Source organism: Erpetoichthys calabaricus, chromosome 9 (genome assembly GCF_900747795.2).
Source record: "Erpetoichthys calabaricus chromosome 9, fErpCal1.3, whole genome shotgun sequence".
Taxonomy (NCBI): domain Eukaryota; kingdom Metazoa; phylum Chordata; class Cladistia; order Polypteriformes; family Polypteridae; genus Erpetoichthys; species Erpetoichthys calabaricus.
In genome coordinates, this window is record NC_041402.2 from 95,232,910 (window position 1) to 95,247,334 (window position 14,425).

The 14,425-nt window shown below is 37.7% G+C and overlaps 1 protein-coding gene across 1 annotated transcript in view; it reads right to left on the reverse strand.

Moving 5' to 3' along the window:
• The window catches only part of ephb6 (eph receptor B6), a 148,713-nt gene that overhangs the window by 133,559 nt on the left and 729 nt on the right, over positions 1-14,425 (reverse strand). The window lies entirely within an intron of this gene.

Sequence of the window (14,425 nt, forward strand, 5' to 3'; positions counted from 1 at the left end):
TTACAAAATTCATCATTACAAGTGAAGACCTCTAAGCCAAAAAGAACATAAAACTACTTAATCATGCCTTAGTTGCAAGAAGATATCAAAGCCATTATCAATTAGACAGATATTCACAGAACAAGACAGTCTTCAAACACTTCTTAAACACATTGAAAGAGACAGCAATTCAGAAGGAGATGGGTAGCTCATTCTACAAATTGGGTGCTAAATGTGAAATCAGTCTGGACTGAGATCTGATGCCATGCTATTCAACAACCAACCAATGTGGGTGAGAAAGAGCATAGGACCTCAAGAGTGCCTCCATATACAAAGGTTCTGATCTATTGACTACTCTTTAGGCAGGTTTCAAAAATTTTAATTTAATATGTGCCATTAGCGGTGGGATTTGAAAAGATAAGTGACATATGCTTGTCTGGTTTTGGCTGAACACAAGATATTCCACTCCTGGCACAAAGGATAAACAACTACACTAAAATCTAGGGTGTAAGGAGTCAATGGACAATGGCCAGACTAGTTCATGCTAACAAGAGGCAGACATAGACACAAAAGGTAGTGTGCAGAAGGGCATCTATGGCTGCAAAACCTTGAACTGGATGGGCTATAGCAACAGAAGACCATGCCAGGTTTCACTCCTATAAAAGACAGCAGGCAAATGAGGCCAAATAGCACCCATGATAACAAAACTGCATGACTGTTGTTTGATATCTGCTGTGACCATCAAATGGAAGGGTCAAAATCTGGTCTGAACAGTATGAATCCAATGGTTCATCCTGCCTTCTATCAATGGTACAGGTTGTGGTAGGGAAATTGATATTTTGACACACGTTAGCCCCCTTAATACAAACTGAATGTCCCTTGAATGCCAGTATTACTGCTGATCATATCCATCCATTTATGCCCACAGTCACACCTTTTTTCAAATGGATACTTTCAGCAGATATTCCAAGCTGGTTTGATAGACACGATATGGACTTCAATTTACTACAAGGGATGCACAGTCCCAGATGGACTGGGTGCAATCATACACCTTTGAATTGAGGTAAAATTGAGGTAAATCTGCTGGAACTGTATGATGCTGTCAAGTGAAAATGGATCAATATCCTTAATGAATATTTCTAGCATTGTTACATCCATGCCTTAAAGAATACAGGCTGTTCTGGAGACAAAATGGTGTCCTACATTGTACAACATGTCAAGTCAAACTGTATTTATTAAGCACATTAAAACAGCCTAAACTGATCAAAAGTGCTGTACAAGATAAGCTAAAATAAACAGTTTATATACACTTTACAAAACCACAATCATGACAAACCATACATAAAATACACGCATACACAGTCTTAATCATGAATGTTCTTGAACCAACATATACAAACATAATATTTAACCTCTTACATGTTCAAAGGCCAGCAAAAAGAAATTAGTCTTTAATGATGACCTAAAAGTAACTAATGTTGGGGCTGACCTAATATAATATGGTAAAGATATTCAAAGAGAGGGAATGGCCACTGCAAAAGCCCAATTTCCCCTTTGCTTCAACCTTGACCTGGCACCACTAAGAGCATCTGGCTAATAGACTGTGGTGTTCTCATTGGCATATGAACGTGAAGGAGTTCCAAAAGGCAAGAGGGGGCCATTCCTTTTAAACATTTAAAAACTAGCAACAATATTTTAAAATCAGTTTTGTAGCAGACCGGAAGCCAATGGAGTGACATAAGATAAGATGGTAAGATAGGTGAGCAGTAGCATTCTGGACTAGTTGCAGGTGCTGCAATGATTCCTGATTAATACCTACATACAGAGTGTTGCAATAGTTCAAGCACAATGTACTAAAAGCATGACTGTCCTTTTCAAAATCACTAAAGGAACGAAAGGCCTTTACCTTAGTGAAACGTCTCAGCTGGGAAAAACTGCATTCAACCACAGAGTTTACCTGTTTGTCAGATTTGAATGAGCTATCAAAAATTACATCTAACTTCCTAACTAAATATTTATAATGTAATGGTTAGTGATTCAGGGACAGCATCACAGACACTTAAAATTTCTGGGTGTACAAACATCACAATCTTGGTTTTGTTATCATTAACTTTAAGAAAGTTCAATGCCTTCCGGGTTTTAATATTATTTAAACATGCATGGAGAGACTGTATGGTTTCACTCTGCTTTGATTTCAGTGGCAGATAGATTTGAGTCTCATCAGCATTGCAATGAAATGAGAAGCCATACTTCCTGACAATCAAGCCTAAAGGCAGCATGCATTAAAAAGAGAACTGACCCAAGAATGGAAATGTAAGAGGGGCTTAAGAGGATGCATAAATAAAACTATTATTTACCTTAAAAGGTAAATTATAACTGTTCCTGGGTGATATTAGCAGCACCATTACAAAAAACTCTAAACCTCCATCACCTAGGACAGTTAACAGTTGGAAACATGTTAGCTAGAGATGCCACAGATCAGTTGTATCCATTAATTCATTCTCCATGACCTCCAGTTTGGACTAAACAATGGCAATTTTCTCAGGACAGGAAAGGATCTTATAGTTTATAGTAGTCATTATGAAATTCTTACTTGCATGTGCTAATTAACTTGTGAAAAATCATTTCAATGAATCTTATTTTGTCTCCTGATGTTGGACAGTGCTGTAAACTGTGTTCAAAGATTTTTCAGCCAATGAGATTGAAGTTTCCGGGGAGGGGAAAGAATCTGCAAGGCACTACCTCCCTGGGGACGCTGGCTATGGCACACTTGGAGTTAGAGTTTGGCACAGCCCTATTGTGTTTCGTGGGGGCCGCCAGGGGGAGCTGCAGAGCCCTACATTGGAAGTGATTCCAGGTCGAATTAATGAGCCACCTGGAACACTCCCAGTGCCTGCTTAAATGGAGCCACCTCATTGTATTCAGGGAACTAGAGTTGGGAGATAGAGGGACAAAGCTTGCCATGAAGGAGGAGAGAAGGAAAAGGCACTGTGTGTTTGATGTGGCTTTGTTTTGTGCTGCTGCGGAGAGTGAGACAAGAGCACTTCCTACTTGTAAATAAACGTGCGTTGTGTGGGAAATCTTGTCTCTGCCTGTCTGTGTTGGGGTTGGGGCAGCTGGAGTCTCCCTGGTTTTCCACAATGGTTGATATTCTGACTAGTCATAGCACCATGTCAATTTTCCCTTTGTAAGAGAAAAACAATTCTAGAAATTTTAAGACTGGCTTTGATATAGTCACACAAAATGAAGTCTCAAGTATACTGAACCTTACACGAAATGCAAGATCACTATAGTAAGGGCTCCTTGAAGTGCTCACCATGACTTTGAATCTTGATCATTAATAAAAAATGAAGTGGGTATTTTCTGCCGTGTAAAACAGGGTCAAAACAAAAATTAAAAAAGGATGGCACCATAGTAATCACCACATGTCTAAATATACATACTGTATATAAGTTGGTGTCATTTGAGCAAATGCTTCCTTAAGCATTCAATCTGTTAATGAAAATACAAACAGAAAAAGGTCCTCTACCCGATAATGCAGAGAAGTGCTTGGTCAGCGTGCACCTACTGTGTAATCTCTGGTGTTTCAATTACAGTGAAACTGTAAAAGCAATGTGCTGACTTATTGCTTAGAATATAGAACTTATGCACAGCTTTCTTTCACTCACACTAAAACAAACTGAGGAATGACCAAATGCTTGGTAGCACTAAATATGCAGAAAAACTTTGTTTGTACTTTACCTGTAAGATGCCTTTGATTATTGTTTATTTTGAAAGACACACATTTCGATTGTTCATACTGGGACATTCTCTTCCTTTAGCTTACAACATTTTGTTTTGAAGGTTAGTTTCCAAATTGGATAGAGCCAAAGCTCACACCTTAAACTTGCATAAATTCTGCCATCTTTACTATAGCAAGGCCAGAACGGAATACCCACTTATGTGCTGCTTAGGCACACCAAAAACCTAGCTTACACATCTCCTGAAAAAAGGGAAATGTTAAAGAGACTAGTAATAATTCTTAGGAATAAACAAAATAAGCAATAAGCCTAATTTTATTATCATTATTCATTAAATTGACATTTTAAAATTTCACTCCTTGAACTTTTTTATTTTATTAATTTTTATTAAGAGCAAATTACAATCCATACAATCAAATCAAACTTAACAAAGCCAAAATTCAACCCCCGTCTAAAAAGGAGAGGAGAGCCAGCCAACAAAGCATATCTTTGAAGCATCAAAGAAAGAAGAGTACCCTATTCCCCGAAATAGAAGATTATTCTAAAATGTTATTGATTAGATCCTGTCATATTTAAAAAAGTTTTGAACAGATCCTCTGAGTGAGAATTTGAAGAATTTGATTCTCCAATTTCAAATAGTATAGGACATCAGATACCCACTGACTTAAAAACTTGGGGTGGGATTCTTCCAGTTGAACAAGATAAGACTACGTGTTAGTAGTGAGGCAATTATTAATTATTAATACTTTGTCCTTCTCCACTTCAAGCCCATCTGGAGTAGGAGTGATTGTGACACCAAGGCTGTCTGATAGACATTCAAAGATTTTTGTCCAAAATGATGTTAATTTGGTAAATGCCCAAAACATGTGTCCCAGTGAGACTGGAGCTACATTGCAACATTCACAGGTTGAATCTTGCCCTGGAAACATTTTGGATAGTTGTAATTGAGATAAATGCACTCGATAGAAGATTTTAAGTTGAATAATTGAGTGCTTGGAGCTAGAGTGTACTCTGTGTATGTTCATTCCTTGAACTTACATAGCATTCTTTATATTAAAAATTTAGGCCATGCATGCATTTGACAGCATGATGGAGATAACTAATACTTGTCGAACTTTTGTGATTACGCCATCTCTCTTGAACAAAATATCAGCAGATAACCATAGTTAAGTGTCTGCCTGAATCCTCACTAGCACAAAACCTAACGATCATAGTTCCCCTCTGACTCCAAACCACCCACAAAGCACACCTATAATACAAAATCTAAAACACAGTAGCCATTTTAATTCTATTTAGGATTAGGAAACACAATGGCCTCTTGTCATCAAATAAAGGTGATTCATAAAGAGCAATCTGAACTCTTCCATTTTGGCAAAACAGTGTTTTATTTTCATCACGAAGAATACAGCTTTACAAACTGTATGTCACTGATCCTCTTTTTCCTTTTTCTAATTACAGAGTTTTTTGTTATGGCTGATGATCAATAATATACTTGATTATGAATTTGAAAGACATATATGGAGTGTCCTAGAGGATTATTAATAAATGAGCTTGCAAGGATCAAGCTTTTATTAAAATAAACCTATCTTCCAACCAGTAAAAAAATTCAGCAGATGCCTCTGACTTTCTTTCTGCCATGTTACTTTATCATTTACTTCACTTTTTAGAGGTTATCTCAAGATGAGATTGATTTACTTTCCAGAATGTGTCAGGTGTCATGGACAACACAGGTTGGTTTGCATCTGGTGGAGGCCTATATAATCAATGGTTCTGGATGGGCAGGCATTCCTTATGGGTTAGTTAATAATATCTTTCCAGGTCAGAATAATGTCATGGCCAAAGGACAAAGAGAGAGAGAGAGACTGCCTCCTAAGGCAATGTGTCCCCCCAATACACAGAATGGTATGGATCCTGTTTGGACAGCTGAAGGACAGCATGGGAGTTAAAGTTCTGATGAGCAGCCTTGTTGAGGTTCTGGGATGTCGTTAGCGGGCACTGCTGGGGTCAGGCTCTCCTGTCAGAGAGAGGTTCCACCTGACCCAGAAGTGTTTTCCATGTGGCAATCTTGCTTGTTTGCTCCCAGGTCTGGGCTTGAAAAAGGGTTACTTCACCTTTCCCTGGGACTTAGAGTTGGGAGAGGAAAATGACAACATTCGCCTGAAATGAGTGCAGGAGAAAGAAAAGGAAGGAAACTAAAGAAAAGAAAAAGAATTATACTGGTGGTCTGTGAAGAACTTGTGAGAAGGTACTCTTAATAAATAAAAAATAAGTACTTTTATATCTAGGACTAGTGTGGTACAATTATGTCAAGAGTTTGGTTGTCAGTTATGCCCCTTAAGGAGCCACACAGGTCATAAGTTTTCAATTAAGACCAAGAGCAAGGCTCTGTCACCAGTAGTTCACGAGTATGAGCAGGTTGTTGTGCTGTACATGCTTGACGGTCAGTGCGTGCCACAGTTGCCATTCTTTTTCTTCCTATCATGTAATCAGGTTCTGCAATTTACTTCACACTTGGCCGATGTCTCCAGCCTTCTTTTTCTTTCTGTGTGTCATCTTTTTGATCATATTTCTGTGAGAAATATGCAAACTCCAATAACTTCCCCAAGGTTGGCACTACCCGTAGTTTTTGCTTCACTAGCAGGTATCACGTCATAAACGTCCAATTAAGACCACGGTCATGATTCTAACCCCAGTAGATTGCAAGTAATCACATGAGACATGGACACCACCCTTACCATTTAAGATAGATAGATAGATAGATAGATAGATAGATAGATAGATAGATAGATAGATAGATAGATAGATAGATAGATAGATAGATAGATAGATAGATAGATAGATAGATAGATAACCACCATAGAGAACATCATCAAAAAAGTGTTTTATAAAGTAAACAAGACTTCAGTTCAAAGTCTTCTATGAAATATGGACTCGTTTGTATCTTCACCATTTATGCAGACTCTATTCTGCTCAGTTCTTATGCCAAGCGACTCCTACAGTATGGTGTGTAGTTTAATATGCTGACTAGATGCCAGGATATCCAATAGTTTTGTTTGATATATTGTGTAATTAGCTGACAATCTTGTTAGATAGTACAGTAGTGCAGTGGCTAATGAGGGTTCACAAAAGCCCAGGCAGATGGTTTTAAACTCCCTCCTGGTCTGTTTGTGTAGAGTGTGCAAGTTCATATCTTGTTAGTGTAAGTATTCTCTGTGTATTCTCTCCCCCATCACATTACAAAAACACGCAGATAACAAGGGTTAGAGATTTTACAGAGGTACATGTGAGTGACAGAGTGCTGTGTGAAAACTGGCATCCCATCCAGAGTTGGCTTAGACCTTACCCAATGATGCAGTTTGTAATGTTCATTATAGACTAAGTGGATGGAAGGCTCTAATCCAGATTACAGACTCCTTGTTAAATGTGCTCCTATAAATGATAGATAGATAGATAGATAGATAGATAGATAGATAGATAGATAGATAGATAGATAGATAGATAGATAGATAGATAGATAGATAGATAGATAGATTCTAGAATCACTACATAAAGATTAGCAAAAAAGTTATAAATATATATATATATATATATATATATATATATATATATATATATATATATACATAGAGATTTTTCTATATGTATAAATAAATATATATATATATATATATATATATATATATATATATATATATATATATATATATATATATATATACGAGCATATATATATATATATACATGTTATCGAGTACCTGTCAAATAATAGAAAGGGTACATGACAGATATTTCACCCAAACTGGGACTCATCAGGTGCATGTGCCTTTGCATCCCCTTGCAGGGATCAAACCTCAGACATCAGCACATGAAATGAAGCCTCTGATATTGTACGACGACAGCTGGTTCGCTTACATGACAGGGTGTAGATCAGAGTATTATATCCATAGGTCTGAAGCACAATCTGATTATCTGGGTAGTCACCTACCAGGTAACGCTTGTGGGTGGTCAGTCAGTCTGCAAACATCTGCCACATCCTCTCAGTTGCAAGAAGCATATATATATATATATGTATAGTGATGCACATGTGCTTAGGAAGCATCTCAAAGGCTTGGGTAATGGTAATTCTCTACCAAGCAGGGAGGTGGCACTATGTACTAACAGCCTATCTTTTCCTTCTTCTGCAAAAAGGAAGATTGACAGCTTTCCATGTGTGACGTCAATTTCAGAGTCCATCCACCTGGACCTGCCTCTTCCTCCCAGAATGCCTGTTAACCAGAAGAGCCACCATCTTGAGCAGTCAACTTGATCTGAATGGAAGACTTGTTTTGCATATTACATGAGTTTTCTTTAAAATCATTTTTCATGTATATGGGATTGACCACAACGTGCTCCAAAATTCTTACATTGTCTGGATTTCTCCTTACAATACGTATAAAAATTAAAATATTTTTTCTCAAAACACGCATATCATAATTATTGGCACCCCTCTATTTAATACATTGTTCGGCCTTCTTATGCCATGATGGTAGCTCTGTCTATTCTTATAATACTGGATGAGCTAGAACACATATAAAGGAATCTGTGACAATCCCTCCCTACAAAGTCAATACAGAACTTTGAATAAACTCCCCTTAGCTCACCCCAGATGTTTTCAGTCAGGAAACTGGGATAGCCAATAAAAAATTTTGTGGTCAGTGATCCATTATGTTATGGATTTTGATGTATGCTTAGAAGATTCGCCTAAAGAAAGATTCAGCCATGACTCAGTCTTATCATCCTGGCAGAGCCAGCCAGATGTTTAATCCAAAATCTCCTGATACTTGATGATGTCCATGATGCAGTATGCAGTATGCTAACAAGACTCCTATGACCTTTGGATGAACAATAGCCCAACAACACTGCAGGTCCACCGTCATTTTTCACAGTGAATTTTTATTTTCTGCATTTCCTGGATTCTATGCCAAACCCACCTCTACTGTAGTGTTTGCTATATTATAGCCTGCCCTATTATTATTTTATCTTACGATAGAACCCAGTTCCAATCAGAATTAGAGTAATGCTCAGAAAACTCCAGTCACTTACTTTTTATGCCTGATGTCAACAGAGGTCTTCTTCTAGCAAGACTTCCCAAAGTGCCTGGATGTAATTAACTGCTACGTTTACCCAGGAATGCTCCTTTGAGAAAGGTTTGCTTTGCATACCGTCCTCCTAACTGTGTATGTAGTCAAAATAGACTTACGTCTTCCTCTAGTGAGGCTCACCACAGCTCCAACAACTGAAACTTTACGCTTATTTTCTCTAACAGAGACAATGGGTAATTTCAGGCATGCAGCCATTTTTATTTTTTATGTATTAAATAGCCATTGCCTTATTTATGATGATCAACAACCTTTTGTCTCATTTCATTTGTACATACTCTGTTCTTACCTTTGTTCGTGTATGGTAAAAGTAGTCAGACCTGTGTTACCTTATCTTGGATCACCACTTAAAGACCCTTGTGTGCTTTTAATAGTAATATATATTTGGAGAATGAACGTTCAATTTTTTCTTTTGGACTTTTTTATTGAATAATTTTACCTCAGTGAAAGGTTAGATTTCTCTCATAATATGAGTGTAAAATTGATGTAATGGACAATAAAATATATTTTTTCTACAGACTTATTTGCTCATCTTTACCAATATTTCTGGGGTTAATGCAGATTGATAGATAGACTTAAACTTAACCAAACCTAGTATAGGTCAATATAAAGTGCATGCAAAAACTCTGCAACCGTTAAGAAAATAAAAGACCAGCAACGTCTGGTGGCGTACAGAAAGTAATGACCACTGGCAGCAATGACCTGCAGCAGTGCACTTATATCGTTTTTTTGCTGAAGGCTTTCTGTTTAGTCAGAATGGTATGCAGAGGGTCAGTAGTTTATTAAATGTCCATTTTTCTCTCAATGCCTCCAGAGAATCCAGACTGACTCGCTGGGAAGAACCAACCTTTCTTATTAATTTTAAAAGTTTGGAGAAAGGTCGCCTCCGCAGTAGACTGACACATAGCAGACTGCACCTGCTACACTAACAGACAGAGGTTATTGATGAAAGGTTCAGGAATACTAAAGCCGTGTACAATTATGACAGTAGTCCCAGCCAGCTAATCCTTCCTCCCTAATTGTCCTTAATTTTGTTAACTTAACCTTCCAATCATTTTGCCACACATCTATTAACATTCTATCCATTCAGTTTAAAGCTGTGGGGAATCAAAGGTTATTATGGAACTAATGGCTGCAATAGGCGTACTACACCTGGAAAGGATGGTAGTCCAATGAAGCTAAGAAAGTTGTGTGTTTAAATCTTATCTCATTATTCATGTCAGATATGGCAAGTTTAAATTTTATGGGGGCATTAATAACTTATTGATGATCTTCTAATTGATAGTGAAGTTGTGTAAATGAAGTATAACCTTTATGGAGTAAAATGCAAAGTAAGGATTAATGAGCCCTCTTATGACTGAAGAGGGTCTAAGCATTCAAACTGACCCCTGCAGAGTTTCACTGGCAACAGGTTTTGTTCCCCAGTAACGGCCAACTGAGCCCTTACTGGGAAGACTTGGTAAATGAGGTTAATTGAATATGATAATGAGCTAATTACTCAATAAGGAAGCGTGAGAAGAATGGAAATCTGCAGATTTTAGAGCCCTCCTGGAGCAATCGAAGTCCCACTGGTTTACAGAATCACGGCAAGTAGGCAAAAACACGGCGCCGCTGTAAAGTGAACTTCACAGCCTCCAGAGTCAGAAGGATATGCTGTGATTGAAAAGGGGTTAAAAACAGTGCAGGCTTTTCATTGAAATAGGTAGCAAAAAGTGCAACAGCCAAAAATGCAGGTGTTGCAACCTTTTATTGCATTGTTAAGCAAGTTTAGCAGTTGTTTTTGCTTGTTATCGTTGTATGTTGCCACTAAGCTATGGGAACTTGCTCATCCTACGTCTGCTCTACTCAGGAAGTGGTAGCTCCAAAAAGGAATTTTTAATGCTCTGAAGAAAAAATAAATATCCTGTGTTTTCTTGAATGCATGAGGGCATGCTACATCACAGGAAAACTACACATCATTTTCTCCACAGAGTTGTAGAGTTGACTGTTGGTATGACTGAATCTCAGAAATGTTATGTAAAGGTTAAAGAAACATGAAATCAAAAATTAGATATATTAAATATAGCTACTCTTACTTATTGCTCTGCAATTAACTGGCACCCTATTCCAGGTTTGATTCCTGCCTCAAGCCTGATTCTGTTGCCTTAACCCAGAAAAGAACCAGTGATAAATACATTATTTTTATATCTAGAGTTTTTGAGATATTCTCTCTCTCTGTTCTATTCTAGCCTATTCTGACAGCTTCAAACACAAGACAAAAACAAACTCTGCATGGAACGACAGGCAAACTCATGCATACTCCAATACTTACTCATTTGGGATGATTGTAACCTAACAAAGACATCATTGGGATATACAGTAAGAGCAACACACACACAAAAATGTGAGAAAAGGAAACTCTACAAAGACAGTAAACTTGATGGAATTCAAATATGAGGCTCTTGAATTGTGAGGAAGATACTAACCAATATACCTCTATGCTGACTTGTTTTGTATTCTATTACATTATCAGGATGGCATGATGGTACACAGCTTAGAACTGCACTTAAAATCCTGGATTTAAATCCCATGTTCATTCCATACCTGTGCAAAATGTACTTGTTTTTTCAGTGCCTGCATGATATTTCTGCAGGTACATTGGTTTTCATCCCATATCTGAAAAGCATGGGTTTTAGCATTTCTAAACTGGACTTGTTTGTGTGTAAACCTGTGCATATCCACAATTGTTTTCTACCTTTAACTGAATGTTGGCAAGATAAGTCCCAGTTCTCAGCAAGCCCAAAATGGATTAAACAAGGCTAATAATACAAACCACACTTTACACTACAAGGTTAAAGAAAATGTGTCCTGTCTCAGCAGCATTGGGTGCACAACATAAACCAGCACCTAAAAGGAGGGGAGTCCACCACATGGCACACTTAATCATTCCTAGAAGATCTTTGTTAAACCCATATGCTTATGTGCTGAAAAAGGAAACAGGAAATCCTAGAGACATTCTACACAAAAATTGTGGGAATGTACAAATTTCACACAACTACCAAGATCAGAATTGATCTCCCAGAGGCTGCATCACCATTATGCCACTATATTAACTGAAATATTATATCATGTTATATGTTTGGACTAGTGCCTTGTGTCCTATGCTTGCTGACGTAGACTCCAGCTTCCCCACAACCATGCATAAGATAAAGCAGGTTTGGAAGATGCATGGATGGATATTATATGTTTTAATGGTGCAGTGCATTGTTTTGTCTCCTCAAACCAATAATATGCCAGCTACATTTCAGGCCAGGAAACATTTTGAAAACATTTTTTCTCATTTCTGTCAGAAATGTATGCAATTTGAATGTTCTCTACACATTTATTTTTCCTGCCATATCCCAGAGATGTGAATTTTAGGTCAATTGCATACTGAACATGGCCCTATATAAGTGAGCATTGAGATACAAGTGAGTGTGGTCATCCAGAGTTGATTCTTGCATTGTACCCAATGTAGACCTCAGCTCTCCACAAACCTGGTCTGGACAAGCACTTCTATTACAAGGACACACAGATGTTCAGGAAGAGGGCTAAGCTGCAACTTCATGTTGTAGATGTGCCAGACCCAATTCTAGCTTTGAGTGCTTTCAGTGCAGGGTTTCTATTTTCTCCCCGAGTTTCTTTAGGTGTCCTCCAGGGACTCCAGATTTTTTTTGCACAGTTCACATGCTCTTAGAATGACAGGCAGCTCCAAGTGAGTGTGCTTTGCAATGGTTGATTGCAGAAGAGTGCAGGTTTGCAAATGTAGGAATGATATGATAATATGAATCATTTGCCCTACTCTCTGTAATTTAAAAACCTGTCTTCATAAAAATGGAAACTATGGCTAATCAGGTTTGAATTCCCAAAGTGCATTTAAAAAGAAATCTTAGTAAAATTTTCTTGTTTTGTAATTTTAATGGTTTACATGGTTTTTTTTTATTCTTTACTTTGCAATTTACATCATATTCTTTACTATCGTTGCTACTTTTTTGCAGGTATGTTGCAGAGCACAGGCCAACCTTATATCATGCTATTTTCAATATTTCAGGCTTGGGTACATTCACATAATTTTTACATTCATTTAGGGAAAAAAATTGCAAAAAGAAAGAACCAAATGCCTAATAAAATAAATACAAAAATATATCTGTTGAAAAATATATTTCCATACAAATAAAAAATACAAAAAGCAATGGCTATGAAAACATTGTTTTAAATAAAACAGAAGCAATAAATGTTAAAACCAGCACAGAAATAGTTCAGCCATCAAACTCATTTGTCCAAGTCTCAAATGCACTTCTTCTGCTGCTGGGTCACAGGGTACAAGACAAGAACCAACATGGAATGGAAAGACAGTCCATCAGAGGGCACACACCCACTAACTCACACTTGGGACAGTTTAGAGTGGTACAAAATGGAATCGCTGGGAGAATGCCTCTAAATAAATAACTAAAATCAGTTTTACATAAAACACTTTTTTTTATTTTTCAAACACAGCATTGCTGCCTCACTGCACTGGAGACCCTTGTTTGATTTTCAGGTTGGCCATTGTCAGAATGAACTTTATATTTCCTGTCTGCATTTTATCAGGCTTTTTTGACTTCCATGCACATCACAAACACTTGCAGATTAGGCTGATCAGTAACTAAGCCTTCTGATGGACTACCATTCACATACTGCTGAAATACACTCCACATGATTCTGTACTGGAATAAGCACGTCCAGAAATTGATTTATAAAATGGCAAATCTAATCACCAAGACAGCATGCAAACCATAGACAGATGGTGCTTCAGTCCAGAATCAAGTTTCACTTAAACACTGTGAGGTGGACAAACTGCCAATTGCACTACCGTGTCACCCAGCATTATCTCCATCCAGTTATTTTACTTCTATTACAATTTGAGATGTAAGAAAAAAAAATGATGATCACATAGTAGCACATAAACACCATGAGAACATGAACTCCACACAGACATTGACTGAGCTGACAATTGAATACAGGAGCTATAAGGTAGCAGTGTGAACTGCAGTATCCCTGAGCCATCCAAGAAATTTTAAAATAAAGAAGACAGAACAGACTCCAATTGTGTAACTTTGCTAGTGGCCACCAGTGAGCCAGGACACCAAACAATAGGCACACAAGGAAAAGGCTGCAAAGCTTCAGACCATTTGGAAAGCACAGAATAAATGTACATTCCCACCTGCCAACTTTTTGACATGTCCACCAAGGAGCCGACAGGTCTAAGCAAGAAAGGGACACCCCATTATGAGAAATGAGCAGATTCTTCATAAATCAAGTTTTTTAGATATTTTGCAAGGGTTATAGACACATCTTTTCCAGGACTATTTCATCTCTCTCTCTCTCTCTCTTTTATTTTTACCCAGGTTGTGATATATACCCCTCCTCCATATTTAATCTCTTGGACTGACAGCTGGCTGGAAACTCAACACATTCAGACAGCTGCCGGCTACCTCCTTGACTACAATCCTCATAATTATCTATTTTCATTCTGCCAGTGCCTGCAAGCCACTTGTTTTTTTTTTTGCT